The following is a 24,678-nucleotide window of genomic DNA, read 5'->3' on the forward strand; positions in this document are numbered from 1 at the left end:
TACGCTCTGTGCGTGACATATAGCTGTACCTGCTGCAGTCTGGCATTTCGAGATACTTTCCTGTGGTATCTTAGAGCCCGTTCCCACATCCCATCTCCCATCTGGGTCCCCACCTCGCACTCCCATTCCGATCGTAGGCCTGTCAATTCCTTCCCAACCTTCAACATCACCATCTCATACAACCTAGAGATCTCATGTCCCCCTTCCGTCGTGTCGTATATCCCTTCCAGCGTAACCTCCGATTCGTCTGCCAAGGTAAATTCAGGCCATAGTTCCCGAATTTTCCTCCCCAATCTGTGGTATGTTACATATTGGCCTCCATGTAATCCAACCTCCCCGCTAAGTTCCTCAAACGCTCTGATGGCACCCTCCTGCCACACATCACCCAATGTCACCAACCCCACAGATTCCCAATAGGTCCTAATAATCCCCCTCAGCTGTCCGTCTACCCCCGCCAGGGCAACTAGTGGAATCTGCGGAGAACACGGGAGTGGGTCTCCCATCAGTTTGCATGCTCGTCTCCACATCTTCCATCCCAGCCTCACCATCGCCGGGTACTTTCTCGTAACAGTTTCTGGCAACCAAATGACTTCCTTCAGGAAAAATGGGGCACAATCATGCCCGAATAATCTAAGTTCTGGGGTCTCTTCGTCGGAAAGCCATTTGGATACAAACTGTAGTTGGCTCGCTATGTAATAAGCCTCAAAGTTTGGGAGTCTAACTCCCCCTTTTTCATGAGAGTTCTGCAACTTCCAGAGTGCTACCCTGTTTCGAGTGCCATGCCACAGGAACTCTCTGCAAACCCCATTTATTTTAGCAAAAAAACCCTTAGGGATCATATATGGGATGTTACTAAAGTAGTGTAGCAGCCTAGGCAGAACCACCATTTTAATCATTGCTCCACGCCCCATCATCGCCAGGGGCAACTTCTGCCAGAAACTCATGCATGCGCGTATCTTCTCAACAGCCATCTCAGTGTTACACTTATGTTCTTTCTCTACCGTGTGGTAGACATCTATTCCCAGGTAACGAAACGTGTTAACTGCCCAGGGCACCTGTAGCACCGGCAGCCTCTCTATGGGGACACCCGTATAGCAGCCCAATGGGAAAATGTTCGACTTCTGGGGGTTGACCGCTATGCCTGACAACCTCGCATATCTCCCCATCACGTCCAGGATATACTGTAAATTCTCCTCCGGATGACTCAGGTACAATAACAAGTCGTCCGCATACAGGGATATCAGATGCTTTTCCCTCCCAATCTCAATACCCACAATGTCGTACTGCTGCCGCAGGTACAGTGCCAGGGGTTCCAGGGCCAGGATATACAGCATCGGGGACCAAGGACACCCCTGTCTAGTGCCTCTGCTGAGTTGCCATCTCTCGGATATGATTGCCCCCGTCCGGACCCTGGCCAGTGGAGCACTATACAGCAGCTCCGCCCATCTAACGTATCTTGGACCCAGTCCGTATTCTCTCAAGGCCGTCAGCAGCCACCCCCAATTAACCGAATCGAAGGCCTTTACAGCATCCAACGACACTATCGCCATTTCCCCGTCGCTAATGGATCCCATCTCTATCACCCGGTGGAGGCGTCTGTGGTTTTGGGTAATATTCCTCCCCGGGACATACCCTGTTTGGTCCGGGTGTACCAGTTTGCCTATCACCCTCCGCAGTCTGTTTGCCAGGACAGCCGTTAGTATCTTGCTGTCCTGATTCAGCATAGATACTGGCCTGTACGACCCACAACTATGCCTGGGTTTATTGGGCTTAGGGAGCGGTACAATGACCGCCTCTCTGAGCGATTCCGGCAACCTCCCCGTCTCGAACGCCTCATTGAGCATATCAAGCATCGGGGGGAGCACTTCCGCTCCAAAGGTTTTGTAAAATTCGCTGGGCAGGCCGTCCGTCCCTGGGGTCTTACTAGTGGGTAGTTGCCGGACAACCGCCTCCAACTCCTCCAATGTTATCGGGGCATCTAATTCCTCTCTTTCTTCCGTGCTTATCCTGGGCAGCCCAATATCTTGCAGGGTCTCCAGCATATCCTTCCGGTCACCGCCACCCGGATCCCCGTACAATTCCCTATAGTAATTCACAAATTGTTCGTTTATGCCCTCTTGGGTATCTATCTGCTTCCCATCCTCTCTAGTAATCGTCCTAATCGGGGGTCTCGGGGTTTCTTTCTTATATAGCCATGCCAGGAGACGGCCCGTTTTGTCTCCTCCCGCGTGTTGTCTCTCAATATATTTTTTATAGTTTAGGTTACAGAGCCTCCCCCAATGTTCCGTACACTGCTGTTGCAGTTTAAGCACCAGCTCGTTGTCTATGGGCTCGCTCTTCAACGCCCGTTCCAACTGGCTTTCTGCCCTCTGTAAATCAACCAGGACCCCATTCTGCAAGCCTTTCGATTTGGCAATCGCCACCCCTCGCATCACAACCTTAAAAGCCTCCCACAGAGTTCCCGCCGAATCAACGCTGCCAGTATTGGTATCGAAATAACTAGCTATTTCCTCCCGCATATCTTCCCTGAAAACCTGGTCTTTAAGCGCCTCTGCGCGCAGACGCCACGTCGGGATCCGCGCTCTGGGGCGGCCATATTGCCAACCCACCACCAATGGCGAGTGGTCCGATAGGACCCTCGCTTTATATTCCGCCCTGGACACCTCTGTCAAGACATCCGATGTGGCAAAGATATAATCAAGCCTGGTGTGCAACTGCTGCGGGGCCGAGTAGTGTGAGTACTGTCTCACATTGGGGTGCTTAGTCCTCCACACATCCTCGAGCTCGAAGTCTCGCAGCAGCGTCCGCAGCGCCCGGGCTGCCGGGGCGGGCCTAGTCACTTTATCGTCGGATCTATCCATCCCCGGCTCCAACACACAGTTAAAATCCCCTCCCCAGAACACCGCACTCCCAACACACCAGCTCAGGCTGGCACTCATAGTCCGATAGTACTCTGCCGTGCCCTGGTTCGGGGCATACGTGTTCACTACACACATCTCTTTATTCTCGATTGCCCCTCTTACCATAGCCAGGCGCCCCTCAGTATCCAAGATTTCCTGCCTCAGTTGAAACGGGACATGTGGCGCCACCCAGATCAGTACACCTCTGGCATAAGCCGAGTACGTGGATCCCACCACCGTTCCACCCCACTTTTTCTTTACCAGCTCCAGTTTATCTCGGGTCAAATGCGTTTCTTGCAACAATGCGATGTCTATCTTTTGCCTTCTCAAGTATAGCATGACTTTATTCCGTTTTAGATAGCTATTGAGACCCCTGACGTTCCATGTTAGCAATTTTAGCTCCCCCATAATTCACTGGTATCCTGCCCACTCCCCCCCAACCCACCCCGCTCATCCGTGCCGTCCAGATATCTCATCCAAAATGTACTCCCAGGGCTCGCGGTCAAACTTAAACTCCCCAACGCTATGTACACCCCAACTTTCCCCGCACCCCCCATTCCCCCCACCCGTCCCCCCAACACCCTCCCCAACTGTTGCCCAGCTCCACCTCGGGAACTCAGGCCCCCCCACATCTAGTTCTGGCTGTTACACACAGAGCCCAGTAGGGTAAAGTCGCCCTAACGGCCACTTAACTAAAAAACACTAAATGGGGGTGAATGGACTAGCCCCGAAAGGCTCCTTCGTATAACCACAGGTACGGTGCAAACAGTGCATTGATCATTCAGTTCCAGGCCCGACCTCCCCCGGCCATAACAGTAACTATATTCAAGTCCCATAGTCTTCTGGCTGCACTCTTTATCGTCGTAGCGCACTTAACTCTTATTGCCACCTTCATCAGCCTGGACCTCCGGCTCCTGGGGGCTGCCCTGCATGTCCAACCAACCCATGGCTTCCTCAGGCGACTCGAAAAACAAGGATCTGTTGTTGTGGATCACCTTCAATTTGGCCGGGTAGAGGAGCATATACTTCTTCCCCGCCTCTCTAAGTCTCCTTTTGACCGCTGCAAAGTTCATCCGACTCCTCTGCACCATCATGGTGTAGTCTGGGTAGGCCGTTATGGTGGCCTCCCCCCTCTTGATGGTTCCTCCTTTGCGAAAATGCTCCAAAATCCTCTCTCTGTCTCGGTAGTTAAGGATTTTGGCTATCATTGGCCTGGGCGGACCGCCCGGCGGAGGCCTCCTGGCCAATGCTCTATGCGCTCGCTCCACCGCAAAACCCTGCGACAGCACTCCCCCAGTGATCTCTTGGAGCAACATATTCTCAATGAAGTCCGTGGGGTTGTGACCCTCCAATCCTTCCGGGATGCCCACTACACGGATATTATTCCTCCGGGCGCGCCCTTCTGCTTCTTCGGCCCTGTTCTCCAGGTTGCGCACTTTCTGTTCCAAGACATGCAGGTCGGCCTTGTGTGAGGCGCAATCTGCCGTGTTGGCGCTCCCCTCCTTTTCCAGGCTCTCCGTGCGCTCCGACAGAGTCCTCACATCTTGTCGAAGTAGGTTCACCTCCTCCCGAACTTCTCCCACTTTGAGGTCAAGCACTGTTTTCAGGTCCGCCACCACCATTTCGAGCTTGGCTTCCCAAGCGGTTTTCAAATCCGCTTTCAATTCTGCGAGCGCAACTAACACGTCCTGATTTGGGCTAGCGGCGGCCATGCCGCCTGCAGATGGCTTCTCCTTGCTCCGAGCACTTTCTGGGCCTGGTGGTGTCTTGGTAAACTCATCCAATGTGGGTTGTTTCACTTTCTGTCTGACGGATTTATTCGCCATTCCACCACCACTGTATGTCGCGGGCCCGTACACTCCCGCCTCACCCCCACCCCGGGAGAGAGGAGCCCACCTTCCGCTCGCAATGGAGCGAGTCGCTTCTCCCGCACCAAGTGTACCTCCGCAGTCACTCCTTCCGCCACTCGACTGGGTCCCTACCAGCGAGTTCCTACACAATGTGGGCCCTCCGTCCCAAGGCTGCCGCTTGACCAGCACGCGATGCTCCGGCACCCAAGGCGGGTGGTCAGCTCGGGTGGGTCCTAGTGCCGACCACTGACCGTCACTGTCCAAAGCCCGTGATAAGTAATCGGTGCCCACCGAGACTCGCCGGTTCTCTCCCAGAGGCCATTCTCACACTTCACAGCTTACTTTGCCACCGATCACTACGAGAATGCCTCTTCATCGCCCCGCATGTATCTCCTCCGTTGTCCGGCATGGCCGCCATCTTCCCTCCGTCCGGGCCGTGACTCCCGGATCTTCGATCGCAATTTTTCTGTTGTTGCCGGGCTTACGAAGGATTCAGCTCCTCAATATTTATGCAGCATACATTCATGGACGGGTTCCTTCGTTCCTGACTCGCGAAAGTTAGTCTCAATGCACTTTTACACAGGATAAATGCAGGATCTTCAGGAGCTCTTCCAAGAGCGCGTCCTCTCACATGGCTTCCAAGCCACGCCCCTTCCTGCGACCTTTAGTTCATAAATGACAACTTTTTTGCACTTTTGGTGGGTTTCTCAATGTTAGTTCTGCACCAATTGTTATACATGCATACACATCCCATCTGTGCATATTCCTGTAATTATTCACGTTCCTAACATAAAGACAATGGCTGAAATATGAATAACTTCCGGGATTCAGTCTCAGAACATCTCACACATTCCAGATTAGTCTTAAACTGTGAGCACATTTTTCATTTTAACAATCTCTAAGTTTCATATTTGTGTCAGCTCAGTACAATTTACTATAAGCACTTTTCTAAAACATACATTTACTTCAACTTCAATCCACATTTCCAGTCTGGCCCGCCTCCAAAGAGGGGCTGAGTCAGAGGGTCACATGGCTTGTCTTCAGGCCAGAACAGTTGTTGTCAGTCACACCCGAATTAGCATTTTCTATTCAGTTTAAGGAAACCATTGTTTCTTGCTCAGGGCAGCAGAGGAAATCTCCTCCCCTTCTGATTAACATGCCAATGCAAAATCCTCTCCTTTTAGTGGGAATGAACAAGGTGGGAGATTCTCAGGGAAAGAAAGCCTCTTGGGAGTTTTAGCTGAATTAGGTTGCCTTCTGGTCAATTGTGACATAGTTCCTTGTGAAAACATTACATTTATAAATTTAAAATAAGCAAACATATCTTTAATTCCAGCCTTTTTTCAACATGAAATCAATCTGTGGCACTCTATATGCATTTGAAGGAAATCCCTTCTTTGGCATATTCACTTTTTAAAACACAAGTTGCTCCTGTCAGATTTAGAGATCGCCAGCGTCTGTTCGAGCCGAGTAACGGTACTGCACTCATTTTTAACAGATTTCTTTCCATCAAGTATCTTTAAAAGTGGATTTTGTCCTGATAACATATGATTCTTGCTGTCATTGTATTTATGTGGATTCTTGCAGCAGAATGATGTGGAACACCCAACAAGGAGGTTGGATCTTTTAGGTGGTTTGTGAGCCATGATTTTTGCAACTTTGATAACAAAGACAAACGGATTTCCAAACAGCTCTGTGTTTCTTTTGGCAATCAGCATTGCTTTTTCACGTGGTTTCAGGCTACTTTGCGGGTAGCTCAATGGTGGGTTTTGGCAATGGTCTCCTGTGTTCACTGAGATAGGCAAAAGTGGATGGTGGCCTATTTTTCAGATTTTTACTGCGCAATTTTGGGTGATTTTTAGCGAGCAGCATGCTTTCCAGTTGCCATTTCTGAGGTTTCTGCTGCCAGCAATGCACAGTAATGTTGCAGGGCTTGGACTAGTGGGTTGAAACATCCCACATAATATATAGAGAATATATGCATGGGGGCGTGGCCTGAGCTCATGCGGTGAGACTGTGAGTTAACCGAGCTCTCTCTGAAATGCTCTTTAAATCCTGCATTTAGGCAGTTGTGGCGGATTTTTGAGACATTTGAAGGCACCTGCCTGCTGTGCATACCAACGCCCTGCAGCTCATCTATATCCCAGGGAAAATCGGAGAGGCTGCACTGAAGGAATAATGCACCAAATACCGGTCCCATCCAATCCAAGATAGCCCCCGCAGCGACTCTCTGAAAGCTGTGAAACAGCCGGGGGCGACATTGCACCCTGAGTGCACCCCCTGTGCTCTGCACTGTGATCCTCTCCCTTATAGGCTGCCTTGCACCATTCGAGGGAAGCCCTACCCAACCCACAATCCCCCAGGTTCAGATGCTGGTGGCCGTAAAACACATGAACTGAGGAGTGCAATGTCTCCCGGCCCACAACACTGCAGGGCCTGTACCTGCCCGCAGAGAGGACCGCTGCTTCGGTGCAGCAGAGTGCAGGAAGGAGCGTGAATATCCGAGGCAAACAGGTTGCTTGCATAACTGCTCACATCACCTCTGGTAAGCGGATGGTGACACACTGAGAGCCGAGGAGCCTGCTATGTTGCGCAGCACACCTGCTGGCTTTGGTTCCCTTTGTTTACCCCTACCAGCGCCTCCAACGAGGTCTGCTGACCCGGCGTAGCACAACGCGAGATGCGAGGGAAAAACAGAACCACACCAACGCTGCGAGGTGGCAGTTCCACATACTCAGTGACCTGAGCCTCTTTGGGTAAGCTGATAGTTGCGTATTAAGATCTGAGGAGCCTGCTTTGCCTCGTCCATCGTTGTGCTGCATACTTTCTGGAATTGGATTCCTTCACCTCTCTCTCCTTGCCCATTAGCACCCATTAACACTTGTTCACAGGTTGGAAGGGCTTACTGGTGCCTGGCATCTCATCGAGTGCCCCCATCTGCCCCCTCTATTACTGCTAAGCCTGGGAAATGTGCACCTGTATGGAAGCTCACACACTTGGAATCCTTCATAGTGAAGCAACATAATTGTTGCCCACTGCAGGGGCCTTGTTCCACAATCACTTTCTGGAATTCAACCCATGTCCTAGATGGACACCAGTGACTACCCAGGAAGCTGGCCCATATCATTTGGCACTCCTTCTGCGCACCAACATACTGGGTGAAGTCCCCCTAGCAAAATAGTGCACGACACGTTCACCGTCCGCACTTTGCATGCAAGACCACACATGAGCGCTAATTTGCACTGTCCCACGCGGAGACACTTGAGCAGCCCTTACTATCTACGGCACTTCTGAGTACACACTGGGGCAAATACCCCTACTTGTCCAAATTACTATCTAGCATAATCTCACTGACCAAAGGCAAGGGCAACCCAACTAGCATGGACTCGTTTGCCAGCCTAAACAAACAACGAGAGCTCTCACAACACAAGATTGCTGTCCAGGTGGAACCGGGCATCCTGGAAAAAAGCCCACAGGAAGATCAGGCCCTGGCTGTGATAGCTGCTTTGATAACCTCCCTGAAGACAAAAATAGATGAGGTTAAAGTTGACGTCCAAGTGCTCCAGCAAGATGTCAGGCAGATGGCTGAGAGGGTCACAACGGTTGAAATAGGGCTGAAAGAAATGGCAGATATCACTAAGGACTTGGAGACATGGGTCAAGGAACTGGAGAGAAGGAACACCACCCTGGAACTAGGTGCAGAGGACACTGAGGGCAGAGCTCATAGGAAAAATGTAAGGTTATTGGGTCTCCCGGAGAGCATGGAGGGCTCAGACCTGACCCTATATGTTGAGAATTTGTAATTGCAAGAGATCGGGCTTGGTAGACTGTCACAGGGCTTCACGGTCGAGCAAGCCCACTGATCACTACAGAAGAGACCTCCACCAGGATCCCATCCTAGACCGGTCATCGTGAAGATCCTGAACTTCCGTGACAGGGAGGTGATCCTGAAATACTCTTGGGAAGGTGGCGACATACAGAGAGACAACTCCAAAATAGCAAACTATCCAGACTATACGCCGGCAGTTCAAAGGGCCAGGAACTTATTTGTGCCGGTCAAGGCGAGATTCAGGCACTTGAACGTCAAATACATGCTTATGTACCCTGCTGTACTAAATATCATCCACAACGGTAGAGCACATTTCCTTGACACTCCTGCAGCGGCGACCATGTGGCTAGAGCACAACAATATGGCCAGTGGGGACGAAGCTAACACTTGACCTAACGAGCATTCTTATCCAGCCGGGTCACACAATTGGTGCACCTTTGTTCTCATGGCCCTTCCCCTAGTCTTGCTGGGGCACCTGGTGTGGGTTTGTGGCTGCTGGGGATTTGGAGTTTACACCTGTTTCTGCTGCTGCACTCACTGAAGTGGCGCCTTTAAAACATATAGACGTGTGCCTTGGATTATGCTGCACTACAAGGGCTGTCATCCGCCTGAACGGTTCTTTGCTTACAGTGGAGCACCGTTGGTCACCCACCACTGAATTTGCCTGCCTGCTCTGAGTTATTAATTGGGTGCCGGCCTGTTGCTGGCCCCTTCTACCCGATACACAATGGCCTGGTTAGGCCCTGGTGGTACTGGAATGCCCGAACAACGTACAGTTGCTGGGCAATGTTACACAGTTTGGTTTGTATTGCTATTGTTTTGTTTTCTCCACACATTTTGGCTTGCATGCTGCTTCTCTTAGCTAAGTGGCTGAATAGGAATGGAGTGACAAGGCATCACTTACTAGCACATGCTCTGGGCCAGTGGCTCAGACACTTGGGGGTCAGAGGAGTGCTCTGGTCTGTCTCGCTGGGATGGGAAAGAATTGCTAGTTTGATGCACGGATTGCTTGGCAAACACCATGACCATGGCCCCCATTAAAATACTGACCTGAAATGTACAAGGGCTGAGAACTTACCTCTGTCGAAAGAGGGTGAAATCTTACCTGAGATGGAAAAAGATATCTATAGCCTTAATTCAAGAGACTCACCTGATGCCCGAGGAACTAGAAAAGGTCCTAGAGTGCTGGGGTGGGACGGAATATGGTGCTACATATCCCAAATACGCAAGAGGAGTGCTCACATGGATTGACAAAACACTACCATTCCAGCTGTTGGAGGTGGAAAAATATAAGGATGTGCGATACTTGATCCTAAGAGGTTACCTAGATCACATTGAAGTGTGTATAGTTAACTCATATTTTCCGAACCATAAAATCCCATCTCACGTCACACGCTTTGTGCACGGATTGCACATCAACGTGAATATTTCTTCCTCTGGGGGGTGACATTAATTGTGTTAAGGACATTGTGCTTGACAGATCCTTCTCCCCCCACTCCTTGCGCAGGACCGCCACCTGGATCGGCCACACTGAATGCTGCACTGACCAACTTAGATTTGGTAGATGCTTGGAAAGAACTACACCCAGAGGTCAGGGGTTACTCCTTTTACTCCTCCCCCCATGCTTTGTATACTATAACTGACTATATTTTTGTTGTTCTTCGCCAGATGACTGACATCTGTGGCGCAGAGTATTTGGGCCGTTCGATATTTGACCACTCCCCCTCGGTGATCACATGGATTATTAGGAGCAGTAGAGACCCAATCCCAGGGTGGCGTATGCCTGTCTGGTGCCTTGACCAACTAATTCTTTATAAACAAGTTACAAATCTCATTTTCTGAATTTTTAGAGCATAACATAGGCAGTGTGGAGGCGTGGGGCACTATCTGGGAAACCATGAAAGGTGGTGACCAGAGGAGAAATTATAGCCAGCGCTGGGGGCATCCGTAGGAAAATGAGGGAGGAATTGGAAACTATGGAGGAAGAAATCTGCCATTTGGGGGCCCGACATACAGGTCTGCAGTCCGAAGAAGAGACAATTGCTAAGACCCGGACCCGCTGCCTTGAGGCGCGGGAGACGTTGTCTAAGATAGACTATGTTACGCAAACCACTAGGGCACACGCTGAGAGGGACAAACCAGGTAGGCTCTTGTCGTGGCTTTGCAAAGGAGAACACCTCAGGCCTCTGACCACTCTACTACATGACAAAAGCGGGGCCCCATGGAGACCCCAACTTGAGATTAATGGTATCGTCGCTGCGTACTACTCCCAACTATATAATCACAATGAACAGGTATCCTCCGGGGAAGTGATTGAGGACATTTCCCTTATGGCACTCCCGGGACTCACGGTCCCTAAGCAGTCTCTTCTAGACCAGCCTATAACTGTGGAGGAGGTGAGCGAAGCAATTGCCTTGCTTGCCACAATTAAAACACCTGGCAGCGATGGACTCCCCCCTGAATTTTACCAAACATATTTCCCAAAGCTAGCCCCAGCGTTGCTTAAGGTTTTTGGAGAAGCCTACACTAAAGATGTACTCCCGGCGAGCATTAGAGAAACCTTGGTAATCCCCATACCTAAACCAGGGAAGCCAATAGACAGATGCAAATCTTATCGCCCCCTATCCATGCTGAATTATGATATGAAAATACTGACCACAGTACTAGCGGGACGGCTCTGTAGGGTTATTGCAGACCTGATACACACTGATCAAACTGGGTTTGTGCCAGGCCATAGTACCACTCTGAACCTCTGTAGGCTACAACACATTATTGCACAGACCAACACCCGTCCAGAGCACTAAGTGGTGGCGTCATTGGACGTGATCAAGGCTTTTGATTCTCTCTACTGGGAATGGTTGTTTGCAATGCTGCATAGCTTTGGGTTTGGTGAGAGTTTTATCCACTGGGTAAAGCTGGTGTACTCAACGCCAACTGCCAGGGTCAAGTATGGTAGGCAAGTATCTGAAGTGTGGGACATTAGCGGGGGACGCATCAAGGATGCCCGCTGTCACCTATGCTGTATATATTGGCCCTGGAGCCCCTGGAATACTTGGAGGCGGGTATCATGGTTGGCGGTTCTAGACACCTGATATCATTATATGCGGATGATGTTCTACTCTACATGTGTGAACCGCAACAAAAGCTGCCAATAGTCTTGAACGTACTGGATAATTTTGTTACACTTTTGGGGATCTCATTTAATAGAAAGAAGTCTTGTCTTTTCCCTTTGGCTGGTCTTTGTGGGGTGAAGGAAACCGCTTTACCGGAACTGGGGCTCCTGTGGGAAACAAGCTCCTCTAGATACCTGGGTGTACAAATCATTCACACACCGGTAAACACACACACTCATAACACATTTGGGGAGGTGAAGGGCCTTAAAAAATCTATGACTTTTTGGGGCCGTTTGCCACTGTCGCTTATGGGAAGAATAGCAATCATAAAAATGATTGTCCTCCACAGATTTCTGTACTACTTCACCAATGTCCATTACTATATCAAATCCCCTTTCTTCCGTTTATTGGATACACTGCTTAGATGATTTTTATGGGGCCCAGCCCAACACAAGATTGCCCTTTGGCTTGCAAGGAAGGAGGTGTGCAGCTACCGAAGTTGGAATTTTATTATTTGGCGGCACAATTTAGCTTTGTAACGAAGTGTCTATCCGATGATATCACGTATGAGATGCTCTACTGCAGCAATTCGTAGCTCCTGCTTGCCTCAAACACATGCTGTGGCTCCCTACCAGCTGCTTGAGCACTTTACCATTACTTGTGGAACTGGGCAGGATATGGCTTAGAACGCTGAGGCCGCTTCAAATTTCGTGTCCTTACTGGCCCAATAAATAGTGGCTGACATGTGTGGGAACAGAGACGACCTTACAGTTGCGAGATAGATGCTGGGAAAAATGGGGAGTTGCTACTTGGGGAGACATGTTTGAAAACGGTACATTTAGAGATCTCCATCACCTAACCCAACAAACCGGTCTGCCCAAAGGGCAATTTTTGCTGTACATTAAAGTGGTGGGGGTGGCTAGACGTAAGAGGAGCGGGTGGCCCGCTGAGCCAGATGAAACAGAATTTTTAACATAAATGTATACCCTGGAGGATGGCTGGCACCTGTGTCCAGATTATATGGTTGCCTGTTGAATAGACCTAACCCACAGGGCTCTAAATGTAAATTGCGCTGGGAATCAGATTTGGGAACTACTATTGAGGAGCTGGAGTGGGAACGGATACTTAGTTTTACTAGAAATGTATCCCGAAACACTTTCTTCAAACTAATCCAAATGAATGTGCTCCATCGTACACCTATGACACTGAGTAGAGTGACTACATTCATTAAAGGGAAACACCTGACCTCCCCTTGGTGCCACCAGGATGGAGGAGACCTAGTCCACATATTCTGATATTGTACAAAGGTGCAAGGTTTTTAGTCCAGCATTGAACAAATATGAAGAAGGGCAGGCGTTGTTAGATATAATTGGGACCCAATGGAATGTCTTCTCGGCGCATATCCCAGTAATAGCAAACACAAACACATTATTACATTTATGGACTTGACTTTTATACTTTCTAAACATTGCATTGGTATGTCCTGGCAGTCAACCAGGGGCCCACAATACCAACAGTGGTACCGGGACCTTGAAACCTGGAGTGAGGCTGAGGCAAAAGTGTGGGCTAGATCATTGCACTGTCTAGATGAAACCTTTGGGACTTCTATGACTCATGGAAAGTGCTTGTTTGATTTGATATTGATTTTGAGGAATTTATTACACGCACCAGACAGAGTAAACCATATTCGGGCACAGATGACCACTAACCATGAGAACATACAGAAGAGCAGGAGTATCATTAACTGAGAACTTCAATTTATTTTAACAGAAACATGTTCAACGTCTTCCTAAAGAGGTCCAGTGACTCGCACATTCTGATCTCCAGTGGGAGTTGGTCCCAGACCTTAGGCACAAAGCCTCCAAATCTGTCTCCTCTAGAGACACATTTGGTTTGTGGAACACAGGTCAAGAGTTTATCTTCCGAACGCAAATTTCTGCTAGGATGGTATAGTCTAATCTTTTCAGCAAGATAGTCATGTGCGAGTTCTTTTAGGCATTTGAAGACTAAACAGGCCACTTGTTTATAATATGTTCCACCCATCAGACGATAAGCCCCCATGAACACCCCATCATCTGCTAAGCGTGTAAGAGACCGTAAGCTCCTGACACCTCCACCCCCCTCCAAACCAGATTTTAATTAAATTCTATTTACACCATCTTGCCCCTGCAGACATTACCCTGAGGCTTTCCCGCCATTGTACCTACTGCATATTTTTCTCAGTATCCGAGCCTAGTTCAAATGCCTGGAGAATTAGCTTAATTTGTTGTTTTGTTTTGTCTTCATAGGGTGTCCCCCACTGTCAAAACAAGCAAAATTATTCTCTGGAAAAAGAAGTGGAGCATTGAATTCCGCCGATCTAGCTCACTGCCTCTTTACGGACCTGCTCCACCTGCTTCCTCGTTTCCGCTATTACCTCTGTCAGCGCCTCGTCCTCATTCTCTTGAACTCTTTAATGATGACAAATGGCCTTGCGGCCCAGTTACCCCATGTGCGTGGTCCCAACTTGGCAAGTAGTCAACGGGCAATCAGTGTGACAGCATGCCAGTGTTTCAATGAGCTGGGTTATATCGTGGACAGTAAATCACTTCCCAAGCTGATCATACACAGTGCCTTTTCATCCCTGCCTTAGATTTCAGCTTAGGGTATTGGTACAAAACATCGAGTCCAAACTGTGAATCCCATAGCATGGGATTTTTTTCATTGCATTTCAGCAAAAATATAGATGTGGATGGTGTTAGGTTCATAATTAAGGTGGGGTCAGTAAAATGGGGTAAAAGAAAAAAAATCGAAGTTATGGGTTTCAGAGTAATGGATTCAATGTTTTCTCTAGATCTCGTCTTGGCATTATGGAGATCAAGAAAAACTCTGTCATGCCCAAGAGCCCAAGATCATGAGCAGTGCATCCACATCACACCAAACTCCTGGTCAGTGCTTGCTGATGGCTGCCATCTTCCCAGACAATTTGGCATTCCCCAGTCTAGCCAATTTAACAATTGTTCTCATCAATGGCACCATGGATGTGGAACTCCACACCATCGTAAATTTAGTTATGTGCTAATGTACTTTAATTTAAGAACCCCATACAACATTCCTCTATTTACAAGCCATTTATCCATTATGTAGGTTATTGGGGTTCATTGGGGGCAGTGGTGGTTACCCACGGTGCTCACAGAAAATCTATTTTCCTGCATCCTTCTTGAATGTCTTATTTGTTCTTTGTGTTCACCATTAAAATACCTTTGGCCTCTCGAACGCACGGGCACCCTTTCCGGACTGGCAGTCTACAACTGTGCGTGACGGCGTCTTTGCGCATAGCCGGTCTGACCTGCCGAGGGCAACGGCCCCGGTAGGCACAGTTGTCATGCAAGCACTGGCACCGTTACTAATGGTGCTGGAGCTTCTGAGTCCCCATTCCCATGGAGTCCTGAAGGACTGCCTGTAGGACTCCATGGGAATGGGGGCTAACATTTTCTGCTGCCTGATATCCAAGACTGCCGGGACTTGTAATGTCCCGGTGGCACCGGGATCTCAGGTGGCAGAAACAGTGTTACAGTCTAGCGGCAACCTGCCCATAGCACTGGCGGGTTACCACCGGACTTGTGGTATTTTCTTTTGCACATTTTATTTTCGTACCTGTAAGGGGAGATTTTTTCTTGTTTGCATTTTCTTTTCATTTCTTTTAATTTTCTTATTTTTGTACAGCACCTCGCTTCTCTTCGGGCGAGGTACACACTCTTCAAATGTGGCAATAAAATAAGACACAGTACAATGTTGTTTCCAGACCCGGACATAATATCCCAGGCGGGTCTCCAAAACAGGATACATATTCTAGTTGACATTGTTTACACAGTGACAGCATGGCTTCCTTGATTCTGTTGGCTGTACCTCTCCCTGTTCACTCAAACCATCCTATCATTGTTCCAAGGGGTTATCAAGTGGTATAGATGCTCTCACATCATCAAATATTGGATCTCCTGATCTGTCTACTTTTTAGTGGGCGTCAACAACGTTGTCACCTATCTTGTGCTGCGTTCTATACTTTCTGTGCCCTATGTTATGACTTTGCACTGGTCTTTAATTGCTGCCTCCTACACCACTTCTCCAGGTTTCATACCATTTGGGCCCAAGTACCCCATAACTGCAGAATGCCTAAACATCAAGACTTCAATAGGCCATGGCACCTGAGTGGAGCGTCTTCCATTGATATCTCGCCTTTCCTCCTTGGCTATCTCGTTCCCCTGCTAAAGCTGTCCAAACTCTTCCACATCTGCTGATCTTCCGCCTGCTAACAGCAATGCTTCCCCAGTTGATGTGTATGAGCTTCTGCGTTGATAGAAGTATTTCTAAAAAATCAAATCTGTTCCAGCACTCTCAAAGAATGATGTGTACATTCCTGATCCGACCTTTAAATTCCATACTTCTACAATTGAAAAGTCGCTAAACATGTCTACATTGCTACTATAGCAATCAACCCTGAGTCGGGGGCGTAGATGGCTGGTAATGGCCCACCGGCTCGAGCCTGGGCGAGCGCTGTGGGTCGTTAATGGCTATGTACGCACCCCTGATGAGGTGGTGACAGCTATTTGCACCAGGGAAACATTATGGGAGATGGCCACCACGCGTATTACGCGAGCACGATATCCCGTAAAAAAAAAAAAAGAGATGCCTGCCATCCATTTCCATGCAGGTGGGAGGAGGGTCAGGACTGGAGCACAAAGCTCCGGTCCAGCAGGTAAGTGTAGATGGAGAGATGGGGTGGGGAAAAGGAGCAGGATCTCTTTAGGGGTGGGGATGTAGGGAGGCAACAGGGAGAGGTTCACTGTTGCCTTTTCACAATCAAGATGGTGCCACCCAGGGAAGGGCCTCGGGTGGCTAAAAGATGCAGGCATTACACTGTGGGTTCTCGTCCACATTTCCAGCCACCTGATTGGCTGAGCGCCCTTCCCCGGGTTCGAATCCTCATTAGCTGCCAGCAGAAAGGCTGGCACTAAGCCAGGCACATTTCTTGCATTTTGGAATCATTGGTGGCTGGTATTCTTTTTAGTGGGAGTGGCGTAAACAGTTCCTATGAATGTGTACAAGCTCAACAAAGGTTGGATTCTGGAGAGTTCTCCCCCCTCGAGAATCTTTTAAAAATAATGGATTGAAATCATGCATTTTACCGACAACTTGTAGTGAAAAGACAGTCTGCAAACATTGTCGTAGGGTAACACATGGAGAAATCCAATAGGTGTCAGTCACCAAAAGTGCACAGGAGCCTTTTCCAAAGTATTTTCATGATGTCTTTGCCCACAATATATTCCAGCATTCTGCACCTGTGAAAAGAATGCTCGTGCTCGTTGTTCATAAACATGCCTATGGTGGCTGCATCAATATATAATAGAATCTCCATATAACAACATAATCATCTTTACTTTGCTCATAATGCCAGTGGTGACACTATAAGAAAACATGTACGTGCTGGCTCTGCGAATATCACCATGAAAGTACAAACTCCTGTTGCCAGTAAAAAATGCCATGGCATGGTAAGAAAACACGTCCATACTAATTGCTCCAAACTGGGCCAGCATGCTTATTTAAGAACACTCATCATTTAGGTATTGCCCTCAATGCCAGTACAAATGACCTGCCTCTGTAAAAAATCATGTTCATACTGGCTGCACCAATGGAGGACCACCAATGTAAGAACGCCCATCACATTGGCTTTGCCCATAATGCCAGTAAAAATGAAAAGCCAATGTTAGCAAACATGCTCATACTGGCTGCTCCAATGTGGGACAATATTCAAACTCTAAGGGCACTTATCATGTTGGCTGTGCACATAATGCCAGTAAAAATGACATGCCACTGTTAGAAAATATGCCCATAAATTTCTGGGGTCCTACAGATCCCCCTCATCAGAGGATTTCCTCCACGAACCCAGGCCCCAGCCTCACAAACATTTATACAGCAATGATTCTCCCACTTAAACACACCCACATGCTACACCCTTCACACTGCACCCACATTCTTCCATGCTACAACATTCACACTGGCCTCTCATTCTCCCATTCCCACATGCATCCACACGCTACAACATTCACACTGCAGCCTCATTCTTCCATTCATCCACACACACAGACACACCTATTACACAGCACTCTCATTCACATACTCACTTACACTGACACAGCCACATACATGCACTCATATATTCATATATACCCCCAGACATATTTTCTTTTTCTTTGTCTAAATGATGCCAACATCTCAGGTCTCCGACCACCACCACGAGGACCACAGCAGACACTGCTACAAAGGGCTCCCTGCCTCCTGCACAACGAACATATGCAAAGCAGAGGGGGTGTCCATCAAACATCTCCCCCCTTCTTGGTTCCTGACATGCATGGTTTTGCCAGAGTGTTGCGTCCCATTCCCTCTCAATGCAAGGGGAGGTGCAGCAAACCCCAACACAGTTGAACCTACAATTCCCCAACCCAGCATTCCATTGGACCATTTTATATTTATTTATTTATTTATTTATGTATTCATTCATTCATTCATTTATAAAGCGCACAATGATCCAGAGGCATTGAGGTGCCATTACAGGTACCAGTTACATGTGGCCATTGTTGGCAATTGACAGGTAATCCAGACAGATTGCAGTTACAATTGTCAGACAGATTGCAGTTACATTGTAAGGATAGTACAGTTACTTGTGGCCATTTGACATTTGAAGGGTGAGGCAAACATGTTACAGTTTATGAATATGCAGGCAGACTTTGCCGATAGTTAGAATGTTAGGGGAAAAGTGAGGATGGCAGATCAAGGGGAGCATACATAGTTAGGTAAACAACCAGGTTTTTTGAGCTTGGCAGAAGGGCCAGCACAATTCGTCCGCTCTTAGGGCATGTGGTAGAGAGCTCCAATGTTTGGCTGAAGTGGAGGGCATGCTGAAGCCCCCGGCTTCGGACCGTTTGAAACTAGGCTGGACTAACCAATGGGAATACAGCGTTTGCGTGGGCCTGGAAGAGGCGGTTTTGGTTATTTTCTGGGACAGGTATGGTGGAGTGGATCTAGAGATGCATCATTGTGTGATAGAGAGGGTCTTGAACGTAAGTCTTTCTTGAATGGGGAGCCAATGGACAGCTCTGCCAAAGACAGAGATGTGCTCAGATTTAGGGATGTTCAGTGCGGCACGCAGTGATTTGTTTTGGATTGGCTGTAGTTACTGAACGTTGCGCGGTGAGGTACTTGCGAAAAATACATTGCAGTAATCTAGCCTAGCGCCGACCACTGCCGGGGCAATAGTAAGGCAGCTCTTAGTGGGGAGGAAAGGTCTGGCAGCATTTAATAATTTGGCAGTGTAAGCTGCTGAGGAGGAGATAGCATTTACTTGGCTAGTCAAGGATAGGGTAGCATCAAGGAAGACCTCCAGAGTTTTCACTGTAGGGGAGACTGTAATTAGAGTGCCATCAATTTTGAAGGCTGAGTGCCTAAAATCATTTTTTTTTTTTTTTTAACAATGCATGCCTGGGGAAGAAAAACACCCCAGGACTTGCATGGCTCATTGGCATGTGCTGTCTGGGGAACCGTAAGCCACAGGGAAACAACATTTCTCTACTGCACAAAATCAGCATGTTTTCATTGGGCTGGAAATATTATTTATCGTTCCACCATGATGATGGTGAGTCGGTGCCCCATCACCCATTATGGAAAAGCTGCCACTGTTTGGACTATAGACATACAGGTTTTACCCACCACACAAGAGAACACAAACACATACGCATACCACATAAACACGCACACACACAGCCAAACACACAGTACACATGGAAGAATGGTTTGTTCAGACAAACACTCACAGAGAGAAACACACGCTAACACTCCACCCTTTACCCTCTAAGCAGGGGCAGAAGTTCTCATTTTCAATTGTCAACTCTTCATCTTTGGTAAATATGGAGAAATGTGGTAAGTAAAGTTTAAGACTAGACCGGGGTAGAATGAACTGAATACCATGTCAGATAGTGTATCAGAGTTATTACTCACTAGCAGTTTGGTGAAAGTAGGCAGGTTCAATGGAAGAAATGCCAGTGGGTGACACCAACACGAGGGAGGACCCTTGAGGCTGTCACCCTTTGCAGGGACACTGACCAGACCACCACTCCTGCCCAAATATGGGCCTGGAGCAACCACAAAGGAAAAGAGAAGGGCATGAGGAAGTGGTAAGTATGTGTAGGCATGACCTAGGAGACATAGGGGCAGGGCAGAAGGGACCTCTATTTCCTGCACTACTGACACAGAGCAATTCGTTTCCCACCTTTACTTTTTGGTTTCATATCAGCAATCAACTTACACTTCACCTGTGCTGTTGTCCTTTAGAATTAGCTTTCATGGATGTTGCAGTGGAGTTACAAGGTGCATCCAAAGAGAAATAAGTTTTCACGGACAAAAGTATCCAACTGTTGATAGGGTAGTAAAGCCATGCCAATCCTGGGTACAATAGGAGTGAAGTGAAGAGGGAGGCCACAGAAGAAATGCCAGGCCCTGCAGTGAAAGCACAAAATGTGGAGCAAGAATGGAAAACCTTCTGTGGCAAAGGAATGAGAAATGTGACAAAACTGTCCAGTCCTAGAAATGGGAGATGCAACTAAAAGGAAAAGCAAGACCAAAACTCAGATGTTTTACTAACTCTCTAAAGTAATAAATATTGTTTCTGTGGGGCACAGATTGGACACCAGATCAGCGTATATCCAGAGGTACAGACAGTCAAATATGGATCACATATAAATTGACACGTGCCAACAAAGCAGCTGCAGCCTTCTTGCTCTACAAAGATTTATTTGTCTGTACATTCTTGGGTCATAACATAAAGGGAGCAAATCAGCCAAAGGGAGTGACAGGGTACGGGAGGGACCTGGGTGTTCTTAGAGAACCTCTGGGAGGGACATGGTATGGACAGTGTGACAAGGTTATCTGTTGTTTTCCTGCAAAGGAAGGATGGAGAACTTATATGACCTCTGGATGGGGTATACCTGGTTCCCCACAGCTTCCGCTGTTCTTCTTTGGGTGAACCAAAAGTGTAGTCCCCCTGAAAAGGGGTAAAACCACAATGTGTCAGTCAGGGGGCAATATGAGGCAAGGAGAGAGGAGAAGATGGACCTTGTAGGCTGAGGATTGTAGGGGAGGCAAAGTATCATACGTATGCCACTGACACAATAGGTACAATTTGTAAAAGCTTTATTGAAGTTTCTAGGATTGGAAAAACTCCTACTTTGCCCTATAACTAATGTGGGATTAGTCTCGACCAACAAAACAGTCCTATTGGAGTCCGTCAAATATAAATGGCCTATGCTAACAACTAATGCCTGTCCTATCTCTTGTACAAAAAGTGTATAAAGGAGAAATATATGTAAAGGAAAAATCAGTGTTCAAGAGAATAAATACGGCTGAATCAGCTCTGCTCCCCACGTTAGACCACTGTTAGGCAGAATTACACGCAGTACCCTTTGGGAGCACTATACACAATTCAGACTACAGGTGTAAGCACACTCTCATCTTTGGTACAAGCCTGTACTACACAGTTATGTGGTAGCAGTGGCTGAGCAGACTTATCTCAAGAGGGATGTGATCATTACAAGATGTTACACAAAGGACTTGCAATCACAGTAGTTCAAACAAACACTTACTCAAGGTTTCTTGGTAAAGTAATACCAGTTTATTTACACATTTATTTAGAAAACATCCCACTAGCAAGAAGCATCTCAATATCACACTATAATACACAACAGTACTCAACCAATAAGTTTCTGAACAAGTTAGGCTCCCCTGAAGTGGGAGCAAAATGGCACTTCAGTAACTTTCAAAAGGGGTAAAAAGACAAAGGTTATAAGAATTAAGCACGCATACTTTCTTAGGCAGGGCAAAGGGTTTCAGGTCACTACAAGAAGCAGCTAAATTCAATAGGCCTGGGGCGAAGTCAATGGTTCAGTGTCTTGGATAGGATAGCACAGTTCTGGTAGTAAACAGTTAAGTCTTTGCCAATGTTCTTAGAAGTAGTTTGTAAGAAAAAGAGTTATATGTCGGATTAGGAGCGAACAAGACTCCAAAGTTGGGAAAGTTTCACAAACTCAGCGGCGCAGGAAGGATTTCCCAACCGCATTTGCACAGTACCTTATGGATGAAGAAAAGCTGTAGCTGAGGCAGTTGTTCCTGGCAGTTCCTGCAGATCTCGCTGTTCCTGAGCTTCAGTCATGGGGACAAGAAGGAGGATGTCGGGAGGTTCCTGCACTACCCATGGAAGAAGCCACAAGCTTGGAAAAACGTTGGTTTAAGGTGGGAGTGTTTTAAAGTCCACAAACTGGTATCCTTCTCACTGGCTATCTGGTTTTCAACAGCACTCTGAAGAAACTTCGACCAGTATGGAGATGGTTTCTAGGTGGCTTGCGAGTTGGTTGTTCCCACCAGCTCAAGGGAAGAAATCGTCCTTAAAGGGGCTTCTCTGTCGAGGGAGTTTCAGGTAATTCGGACCTGCAGCAGGGCTTCACCGGGCAAACCAATGGTCCAGGAGTTGCAGCAGTCGTCTTCCTTCAGCTCGTCTTCGGTTCTTTCGTTCCAGTGGTCGACTCTGCCTTCCAAGTCGAATAGACCTGCTTTTAAACAGTGTGCTCCCATTCATTCCAGCCTGGCTGTCACTCACCCAACAGAGTGGCTGTCCTTTCCGGACAGTCAGCCAGCCAATCACGCAAGAGTGCATTCAGGTGTCCTAGGAGACTAAGAACAGGGAGTTTCGGGCACCTCCCTCACATCCTGTGCACCCCAGACACTCAGGCACCAGAGGAGGGCTTCAGCACTGAAGCCCACCAAAGGCCAACAAACAAAGAGACCAAACCTGGTTTGGCGCACAGAGACAAAACTAGAAGGACATTTCCTAAAAGAAATGGCAAAAAAAGATGACCGGAGTCTGTGTTTACAGAGGGGTCTTGGGCGCCATATTGAAATAGATGGCTGACCCGATTTTTAGCCACCAGTGTTCGTGGTCGGGAAAAATCATGGTAGTTTGTTCTAAAACCACTGCCACCGGCCATTTCAAGAGGAAAGGTTAGCATTTGACTGCTACATGAGGATTTGGACACAGGAGATGCTAGGCAACCCCACCAGCACTCTATAGGAAGATGGTGTGTGCTGGGTCTATGAATTTAAAAAGACTAGCAAAGTCAATTTAACTTTACATGCACTGGGAGACAGAAGTCAGTCCCAGAGAAGGTAATTAAACCTTGGGAAGTCTGAAAGACATCCCTGTGCCACTGCACTGAAGGTGCTGTGTGGCATACCAGAAAAAGATGATGCCTATGGAGTTTGTCTAAAAACTCCATATCCAAAGAACACAAAAGTAAAACACACATTAAAATACATGAAAGAGTGGGAACAAAAGGCTCACACTTTTTCCAGGTAAAAATTAAAGTCCTATAAATCCAGCAAAGTTGCTGGGGGTCACAAAAGGTAAGGGGAATTAGCACATTTCTGAGAATTCTTCCTAACAACCACATAGAGTAAGGCGGTCCCTGTAGGCAGGATGATACACTCTGGATCAGGTTTTCAACACAATAACAGTTCAAAAACGTGGATCGAGGCCCACCTGCCATTCCACGTTAAAGTCTTTCTTTTACCACACTTCCAAATAATGTTTCGACAAAATGTTCACATAGGTCCCTCTCTGTTGGATTCAGACATCTTCAAAACACAGTTCACCTGGGTCCCCCTGAACAAAGTTCATCAAAACTTGCAAGGGGGCTGCTTTTCCCAAGCATGTTACACTTTGGGTCTCCTTCAGTCGGGCTCAGACCGATTTTGGATGTAAAAGACTTTCAAATGTGCGTGGCTTTCTTTACAGACCTCCACAAGACCACTTCAACTGTTCAAGGTACAACTTTCACTATCTCCTTCTCTAGCACTTACTTCTACTTGTATAACTTTGGCAGTTCATTTGCTTTATCATTTCAAACAATGCAACTTCCACTGAGACTTTCGATTGGGCTACTTCCTCCGTTACTCAGTATTGCTGATTTCACAGCTGTCCTTACTTCAAAGTTCATTTGCAGGTCTACCTTTCTTCGCGTTTCATCTACACGCATGCAGCCTTCACTTGGTTGCGACTTCAAACTTTCTTTAACATACACCGGTCTCTCAGGTCGCTTGCCAACTCACAGGCATTGTGCTTTTCTTTCTTGGTTTTACGAATTCCAATTCACAAATGAAGGTTAGGCCACAGGCTTGACCTCGCCTCCCCAACTCTGCTGTTCACCCGGGAGGGTCGCTGGCATCCTTGAAACACAATGCAGCCTTCTGATGTGGCATCTGGCCTTCTCCACGTGCCTTTTGTGGTCTGTCGGAGGCAACAGCCTCCTGTAGGAAACTCTTGGGGTTTTTGACCCACTGCTCTTGTCCCTTGGTCCCTCGTTTTGCTTCAGGAGGTTTGCCTTCGCCCCGGAAGTTCTGCTTCTGCTCATGTTATGCCTTGCTCATAGTGTGTCTCTAGGTTCTGCCTTTATCCTTGTGAGAAGAGATAATTTTTATCAGGTGTAGGCACAAGTAAAGTGCCTATCTTTGCCTGACCTGATTTATGGGACATGTCCAGTACGATGTAAGCGAGTTAGTCTTGTTACTCTCTGTTACCCTCTTCATCGGCCCAGTGTTTGTGTAAAAAGGGGCATTGGAGTAGGGACTTCAGAGAATCCTAAAAAATAGGATGGGTTAGATAAACAAAAAAGAGGGAATACCACATCTCACCATCGCCTACCTCACGCCCACTCCCGAAGACCCCTCACCCAGGTTATCCTCCCTCACTGGTCCACCTCCAGGTTCTGGAGCCAAAGGTGATGGGCGTGGCACTGGCCATCTGAGAGAGAGATCCTCGGGGTTTAGCGGGTGAGATACCCACTGGTTTCTCATAGGATCCAGCTCTATCCCAGCAGGATGAAAATTCTGAGGAAATTGTCCCAGAT

The sequence above is a fragment of the Ambystoma mexicanum genome, chromosome 3q (genome assembly GCF_040938575.1).
Source record: "Ambystoma mexicanum isolate Mex_15411 chromosome 3q, UKY_AmexF1_1, whole genome shotgun sequence".
NCBI classification, from domain to species: domain Eukaryota; kingdom Metazoa; phylum Chordata; class Amphibia; order Caudata; family Ambystomatidae; genus Ambystoma; species Ambystoma mexicanum.